This window comes from Rutidosis leptorrhynchoides, chromosome 5 (genome assembly GCF_046630445.1).
Source record: "Rutidosis leptorrhynchoides isolate AG116_Rl617_1_P2 chromosome 5, CSIRO_AGI_Rlap_v1, whole genome shotgun sequence".
In the NCBI taxonomy this organism is placed as follows: Eukaryota; Viridiplantae; Streptophyta; class Magnoliopsida; order Asterales; family Asteraceae; genus Rutidosis; species Rutidosis leptorrhynchoides.
In genome coordinates this window covers 148,121,501-148,129,533 of record NC_092337.1, presented here as the reverse complement: position 1 = coordinate 148,129,533, position 8,033 = coordinate 148,121,501, and the positions used below count along the sequence as shown (strand labels likewise).

Genomic DNA, 8,033 nt, shown 5'->3' with positions numbered 1-8,033 from the left:
ATGAGTACTATATATGCATATTGAGTTTGTTCAAAAAGCCTCTAGCTTGAATACTTTTAATACCATCGGTGTAAGCACAATTTAGATGGACGGATCCGTTAGGTTGACAACCTCACCCACTATAAAAACTGTGGTGAGTTTACTTTGAACATTAAATACATTTGAACAAGTGTATAACATTTTACGAGGTAAGGCGGGTATAGTGGCTTCTATACTCGGGTCATTGCTAGTATTCAGGTGCTCATATTATGCAAACGTTTTTACGACTTTGTGTTGTACTTGTAAAATCTCGTGGTCAAGGAACTTAAACTATTTTCTGACAACTGTTTTTCAGATACTATACAACGTTATTTAAAACTGTGGTTTACGAACAATTGAGATAGAAACTTGTCTTGGTATTGTCTACAAATATTTGAAGCTTGACATGATAGTGTCAACAAACTTTTTAAACGGGACACGGAGTTGTTTACAATCTTTTAACATTGAACCTTGACTAATAAACATTTTCGAAATATTATTTCTTAAACATACTATATTGTTTACCTTAAACCTGTAGATTCACTCAACATTATTGTTGATCCGTTTTGCGTGTTTTATTCTCAGGTATTAATTGCTTCCGCTGTAAATTGTTGCCGTTAAGTATAAGTCAAGCCAAGCACTGGGACCAGAGTTAACGTTCCGTCAAGGGATTTTAATGGGGTGTTACAGCTCAGAACCAGTTGTATGTCGCGGCGCGACGATGTGGGCCGCGGCGCGGCGTTTGCTTATTTTCAAGATCAGGAAAGGTTTTAAAGATGTCCCAGTTCACGGTGTATGTCGCGGCACGACAATTTAGGGCCGCGGCGCGGCAGTAGGTCGACCCAGACGATTTCAAGGGGGTATTTAAGCCCGAAACCTAATTATGCATTATTCCATCTAAACGAATTCCAGCAGCTTTTGGGCGAATTTTGGTGATTTTTGGGGAACCCCAATATCATTCGATCAACTCAATCATTCCGAAAACGCGTCTCGATCCATTCATCATTCAAGAACACAATTTTCATTAGGTTTAATTTTTATCAAAATAATGAATGCTCTTAATTGTTTATTTGTGATTTTGATTTTAGCCATGATTGTTGGCTAAGCACTTTAATGTTTGTCTAGATTGAATATTCGTATGTGTTTGGATGATACTTTAATGTTTAACTTGATTAATACATGATAATTATGAGTTTTGATTAAGAACCATTCTTATGGGATTTGATTATTGTTACTAGGCTTGATTAGTTATCTTGTTTGAACAAAGGGAACCCTGTTTTAATTTAGTGAACTAATTTCCAATTGATTTGTCTTAACCAATTGGGTGCTTACTGGACCAAGGGGGTAAACCGGGTAACATAGATTGAACAAAATAGGGGTGAATTGTGTGGAGCGAACGCGTAACCAATTGAATCTTAATTTTATAATTACTTAATTACTAAGTCACAAACGAAAGAGGTCTTTGGTGAAAGGAAACCCTAAGCCAATAAATCCTAGTTTGACGTGTTTGCTAAAAGAGAACTCTGGGTAAACCGACTTTGTAGTTGCATGTATTGATAAATAGAACTAGTGCTTAATATAAAATCATCCGACACTGCGAATAGGAGATCTAGGCGAACATTCTTTTATCTATTGAATTCAAATATCTTTACGTTGAGTCTACATTTATTTTGTATAAACTGAAAAATACAAAAATATTGTATTTTACTTTTGATCTATCCTTGATTTGGCTAATCGTTAAATAGCCACAAAACAAATTATCTCGTACATTCAATTTTCATAGATTAACTTAGTTTATTTTCATTAGTTGCAATCTTAATTTTCACGTTTAAACTGTCCTTGGAACGATTTCGGAATTACCAACTTAATATATATATATATATATATATATATATATATATATATATATATATATATATATATTGAAACAAATAATTAATATATATAAGGTAATGATTTTATACCAATCGGTAAATGAAACGTATGCGTCTCCGGGCGCCATCTTTCAACCATAGCATTAACAAGTGACCAATCGAGTCTTTGTTTACCCAATTTACAAACTAAACTTAACCCTACATTATCAAGATACACCTGCACCCTCGCGTCTATTGTTTCGTTTTGTAGCCCTGAAATATGCTGCCAAAAGCTCAGATTAGATCTTCTTGGTTTTATTAACACGTCCTCATCAAGCTTCTTGGTAAAAATTGCATATGATCTATGATTCCTTTCGGCTTGTAAAAACAATAGAGAACTATCAATCGGGACCGATCTAGCACGAACTTGATTCATTTGAGCCATTTTTTGTTTGAATTCGTGGTTTAATTGGAGAAATACTTTGAATTTGTGTTTGTGTGTGTGAATTCGATGTATCAGACTTCAGAATTTATAAAAGCCAAAACCGAAGTTTGAAACTTCGATTTCCACGTGGCCTAAAATGATTCGCCAGTTTTTTTACGGATTCTTGGTTGTTAATGATGTTAAAATAGCAATTAATTCGGCAGTGGAAAATTTTAATCAAAACCGAAGTTTTAAACTTCGGTTTTGACACGTGTGTCAACTAGTCAGCACTCACTGCAAAAAGGTACAAAACCGAGCTTCCAAATTTCGATTTTAGCAAAACCGAACTTTCAAAGTCCGGTTTTACCATTTTTCAAAAAAAAAACAATTATGAATTTTCTATTTTTGCAAGTTATCTTGCTAAATTTACTATTTTAAAAAAAAATCCCTACTGTGCAGAACAATCAAAACAGTTCAGATTGTATTAAAGAGAAGGGAGTAAATGGGTCTCTTCAAGACTTCTCAGTGGCTATAGCTTGTGAAGATTGCCAAGAGCATCCAAAGTAAATTGGTTTCGGGTAGTGTGGTTCTCGCAATGTATTCCCCGACATGCTTTTATCATGTGGTTGTTAATGAGAGATAAGTTGAAAACGCAAGATAAAATAAAAGAGTCGGAGATCCATAATAATCAAATCCTTCTATGTCCGTTGTGTAATGCATGCTCAGATTCTCAAACGCACTTATTTTTAGAGGGTGGTTATTCTAGTGCATTTTGGGCAAAGGTGAAGCAGTTTTTTTTTTTGGTAAGCAAGGAAACCCTCCTATGAACGAGCACATTGGCTACCCCATAGAAGATAAAACCTCGGGTAATCAAGCCCCCCGAGCGCGAGACCTGGTACCGGGTGAATTACGCATTATGCGCACCCTCTTGTCACACTCCCTTTTTGAACAATTTGGCATAGCCAAGGATTGAACCCGGGTAGTGTGCTTCATTAGGCAACTCGGTGGCCACTCAGGCAAGCCTGAATGGTTAAAGGTAAGCAGTTCATCAGCATATATGTACAAAGTAGCGACTGGAACCAAATCTCAAATAATTTGGCTACAGGTTATGTTAATAACGCTGCTTTTATGGTTGCGAAGCTTATGTTCACTGCGACAACATACTTTATATGGCAGGAGCCTAATAAAAGGTTATTTAGAGGTCATAATTGCAAGATAGATATACTTTTGGAGGATATCTATGCTACGGTCCGGTTGAAACTCCTTTCGGTTAGATTCAAGGAGTCAATATAGATCATGCAACTGAAGATCACATGGAAATTACGTTAAGTTTTTTTTTTTTTTTTTTTTTTTTTGGGTGTGGCTTTTTTAAGCGTTATGTTGCTTTAGTTAGCTTGGTTGTTTGTTAATGCGCTCTTATAGTTCAAGGTCTCTTTTGTAATCTCAATTCTTTAATTATTTTTAATAAAAGCTTCGCCGGGTAACCCTTTACCCAAAAAAATATATTAATCTATCTGTACAGTTATTTTGTCATAATAGTTTTGCAATCAAATTTTACATAATCCCGTTTTTCATGAAAGGACCAAACATAATAATTTTGATCTACATTTTATAAGAGAAAAAAACATCTGCTAGTGTTATGAAGGTTAATAAGATTGATTCTACTAAAAGCTTAAGTGATATTATAACCAAGGGTTTAACCATTAATCAGCATAATTGGTTGTTAAAAGATTTAGGTTTGTTAGACGTATTTCAAACTAAATTTGAGGAGGATATTGAAAGGTAAAATAAAACAAGCTTAGTCTGGATTTATTCATTGTAAGATAATTTACTTGTAGTTTCTAGATATTTATGAAGATTTACAAAGCTCGGGGGGGGGGGGGGGGGGGGGGGGTTTGTCACAAGTGAAAGCTGGAGCGCTACTATTGCATTTCTTGAGTCTCAAGGGTAGAAGGTAGCGGTTGCCGACTTTGGTGGGCTTGGCTCGTGCATTTGTATTCATGAAGAGCCCCATATTGGGATTTTGTTATTATTTTATATAATCTACCTAATTTCTTATTAGGGATTCATTTTCAATCTTGTGTCTCGTTTTTGTCATTTTGTGTTCTCCAAATTGTGAGTTTTTGAAAGAGAAAAGAAAAGAACTTGATCTTTTCAGTTGTCGTTTGTTGTTATTGTCTAATATCATTATCTTGATGTTTTATATTGTTGGTTATGAAGTTCTCGTTTGAGAAGTTTGTATGTTTTGTGAGTGATATTAGTTTCCGGAGAAATTTGTAATAAGTTAAGTCGATTTGCTTGTATTTCTGGTTGAGATTTCAATAATATATGAGATATTTTGTTAACGACTCAACTTAGATCGAGGGACAATGTGCTTACACCCCCTTGTGAGAGGTCCGCGAAGTAACACAACTAGCAGAGTTCAAGGAACAACGCTTCTGATTGTGTATGGTCCAAAACAATGAAAATCGCTCGTTCCTAAATTCCGTGATTAGTGATTGCAAGTCAGAAAATCATTTATATTTGTCATGTTGGTTAACAAGTATCAATCGCATAACGCAAACACATTTCTGAATTTAGAAACACTCCCGGATTCAAAATTCACGTACCAAATCTTTGTGTATGGTCTTGAAATATCTGAGGGACAAAATCCGTGAAGTAGGACAATCATAAGGTGGAACTATCAATTTGAATCAGTTATCGTGTTCATCATACCTCCTATTTCTAACAAATCAAAATTAAGAGGGGCATGATTTCATCTCTTTTTAATCCTGTTCTGAGGCAAAAAATTTTTAAAAAAAAATGTTACATGAATTTGTATCAACACTAAACATTAGCCCAAAGTCGCAATCAAGCAACAATAACTAATTCTCTTTGCAAAAGGTAAAATGTAACGACATAAATTTAAATTATGGACATAAATTTAAAAAGTTGAGTACGTTTTAGAATACATTATTTGACAAGACTAATAATAAGATAATAGTGGTAATAAATATAAATTTAATTTTTAATCCATAACTGAGAAGAGAAACATTACGGTACAAGTTTCTATATACGGAAAAAAGTAGCAACCGAAAGCTGATATTGATCAATGATTCTTTTTAGTAGAAGATGATGGTTGGGTCGCAACAACACTCGTCCAGAAGGCAGCAGCAACACAGAGCCGCCAGACTGCACCATAATCATAAATTCCATCATAATTATTTTATTAAAAAACTTCAAAATACTCCTTACTTCACTTGGCCATACAAGTTTAAATAATATTCACCGATAAAAAAATAATTATGTAGCTTTTTATTTTTATTTGTCTCAAAAAGACCATCTCATATTTCTTATACTCAAATTACGAATAAAAAATATTTGAAGTTTCAATTATACTTTTTGTATTACTCTGTATTAAATAGGTAAATTTCAATACTACGGAATACAACTTGTAACTTTTTATCATTTTACTATTTATTTAACGGATTAAACTTTTTTGCCAAACATCTAAATATATTTAAAAAGCTAATAACTATCAGCTAACAGCTACCAGTAAAAGCTATCAGCTACCTGCTAGTTTTTCCCATACCCATATTTGTAGCTTATTTTCTTAATTCCGTAACTTCTACTTAATTAATATAATTCGTTGAAGAATTAGAAATATTCATTGAGAGAAGGAAAAATCAAACAAATCAATAATATACTTCAAATCGAAAAAAATGTAAAAGAGTAACAATTTCGGAAGAAACGAAAGTATCGTCGTTTTTCACTATACAGATCTTATGATGTCATATTTATACGCGACCGAACAAATTTATATTGCAGATTATTTTTTATTTTTTTGGAGAAATAAGATAAAATGATGTCTTTCTGTCTACAAATAGCAAACTTAGAATTTAGAAATATGTTTTTTAATGTTACAGATAGAATTGTCTTACTGTGCAGACATAAAAATAAACATGGTCGTAGATCTTGAGATAAAAACATTTTGAAAAACAAAAATCACCAAAGTACAAGTTTCTATTTCCGTATGATTTAATTTCTTAGTAGGATTTTTTCATATTGTCAGGCAAAAATTGATTAGAAGATCGTGATGTTTTCATAAGTTTTCTGATCATATAATAATAATAATAATAATAATAATAATAATAATAATAATAATACTACCCCGTAATTATTAACTAATTAATTAAGTAATTCATACTTAAGAATAAAATAATATACTACTTTACTATTCAAAAAATAATAATAAGTAAATAAATAAAATAAAGGTACTAACCAGCCTTCAAGAAAACCGGGTTCTCTTCTGGGAGGAGGTGCAGGGGCGTATTGCGGAGGTGCCATCACCGGCGGTCCTTGATAATATCCTCCACCTAGTATTATGATCATTATTTGTATCTTTTTTTTATTAAATTAAATAAATAAAGAAATAAAATTTGGTGAAGTAGATGTTAGTACGTAGCACGTACCTTGAGCAGGGTAAGGGTAAGCATATTTAGGTTCATTCATTATGTTTACAGAATAGTTAAGATAGAATATAATGATCTAATGGTATGGTTGAATTAGTTGAATATATAGAAGAAAGAAAGATTGATTTCAATAAGTCGCACCGTTTAAATGTTTTTGTTGACAATAAAGTACTAAAGTGAAAGAAAAATAAAGACATTTCTGGATTATTCTCTATCTTTTATTCTATTGGTTTGTTTATATTATTGTTTTTATCCTCCACAAACTTTTATTAATAAAGACTCCTTTTTTTTTTTTGCCGAAAAACAATAACATAGAACATATCCGAAGATCAAACAAGTACAACCAAATACAAATGAATCCAAAACCTAGCTAAAACAAGCGGCACAAAATACAAGCTTAAATCAAAATTCCTGCCAACAGGGCAGAACACAAATGACTAGAAAAGTTAATGCCTAACAAGCTAACAACGGAAACCTAAGTAAGGGTTTTACTAAATTATACAATAAACATAACAATAAACAACGACAACAGTCGGGAGAATGCCAACCGCTGCCGTACCAACAATCAAACAATAGATAAACATTAGCGAACACAAAGCACCCCGAGCCGCCTAAAGAAGGGTCGAAACCGCAAAAACCAGCTCCTCCACTGGATTTGAAACCAGATCTCCAACTGGGAGATCTTCGCCTGGGCCAAACCCGGAGTCGTCCCCGGAAAGGAAAGGACCCGAAAACAAACCTACAGCTATATTCAACCTGCATCCACTACAGACCCCTCAACCACCACAGTCTCCCCCGATCATCCTCCAACCCAACCACCATCGTACGGCCGCCAACGGTGGCCACCACCAACTGGGTGGTAGACCACCACGACCATCACACAACTTCAGAACATGTTCAGTACCTCCAGTGGCCACCACGAACAGGGTGGGTGACCACCAAACAACCGACCACCATTGGTGCCAAGAAGAAAACAAGGAAATACCGCAGGAGCCAAAACACCCACCCTTCACTGAAGATGGATGGTGGCCACCACTAACAGGGTGGTAAGCCACCAACCACTGCCGGAAAGCAAGAACAGTAAAGATCTGGTACCGGAATAGGATAACAAGATGAAGAAAGAGCCAAAACATCCATAACCACAACCACCCAGAGAACAGCGGTGGAAGGTGGCTATAGCCGCTGGACCAAACTCCGGCCGCCAAAAAAGATGTGTGTCGCCAGAAAAATCAACAGGAAAAAGAAAAACCAAAAGAATAACCAAGCCACCGGCGAGATGCGGGTGGC

The 8,033-nt window shown here is 34.6% G+C and overlaps 1 long non-coding RNA gene across 1 annotated transcript; it reads right to left on the bottom strand.

Moving 5' to 3' along the window:
* Positions 1 to 5,192: 5,192 nt before the first annotated feature.
* Positions 5,193 to 6,900, bottom strand: LOC139846473 (uncharacterized). The gene is made up of 3 exons (XR_011759076.1): positions 6,747 to 6,900; positions 6,557 to 6,650; positions 5,193 to 5,466 (listed from the first exon to the last, which is right to left on the bottom strand). It is a non-coding gene; the product is annotated as an uncharacterized lncRNA (long non-coding RNA).
* Between the last annotated feature and the right edge of the window lie 1,133 nt (positions 6,901 to 8,033).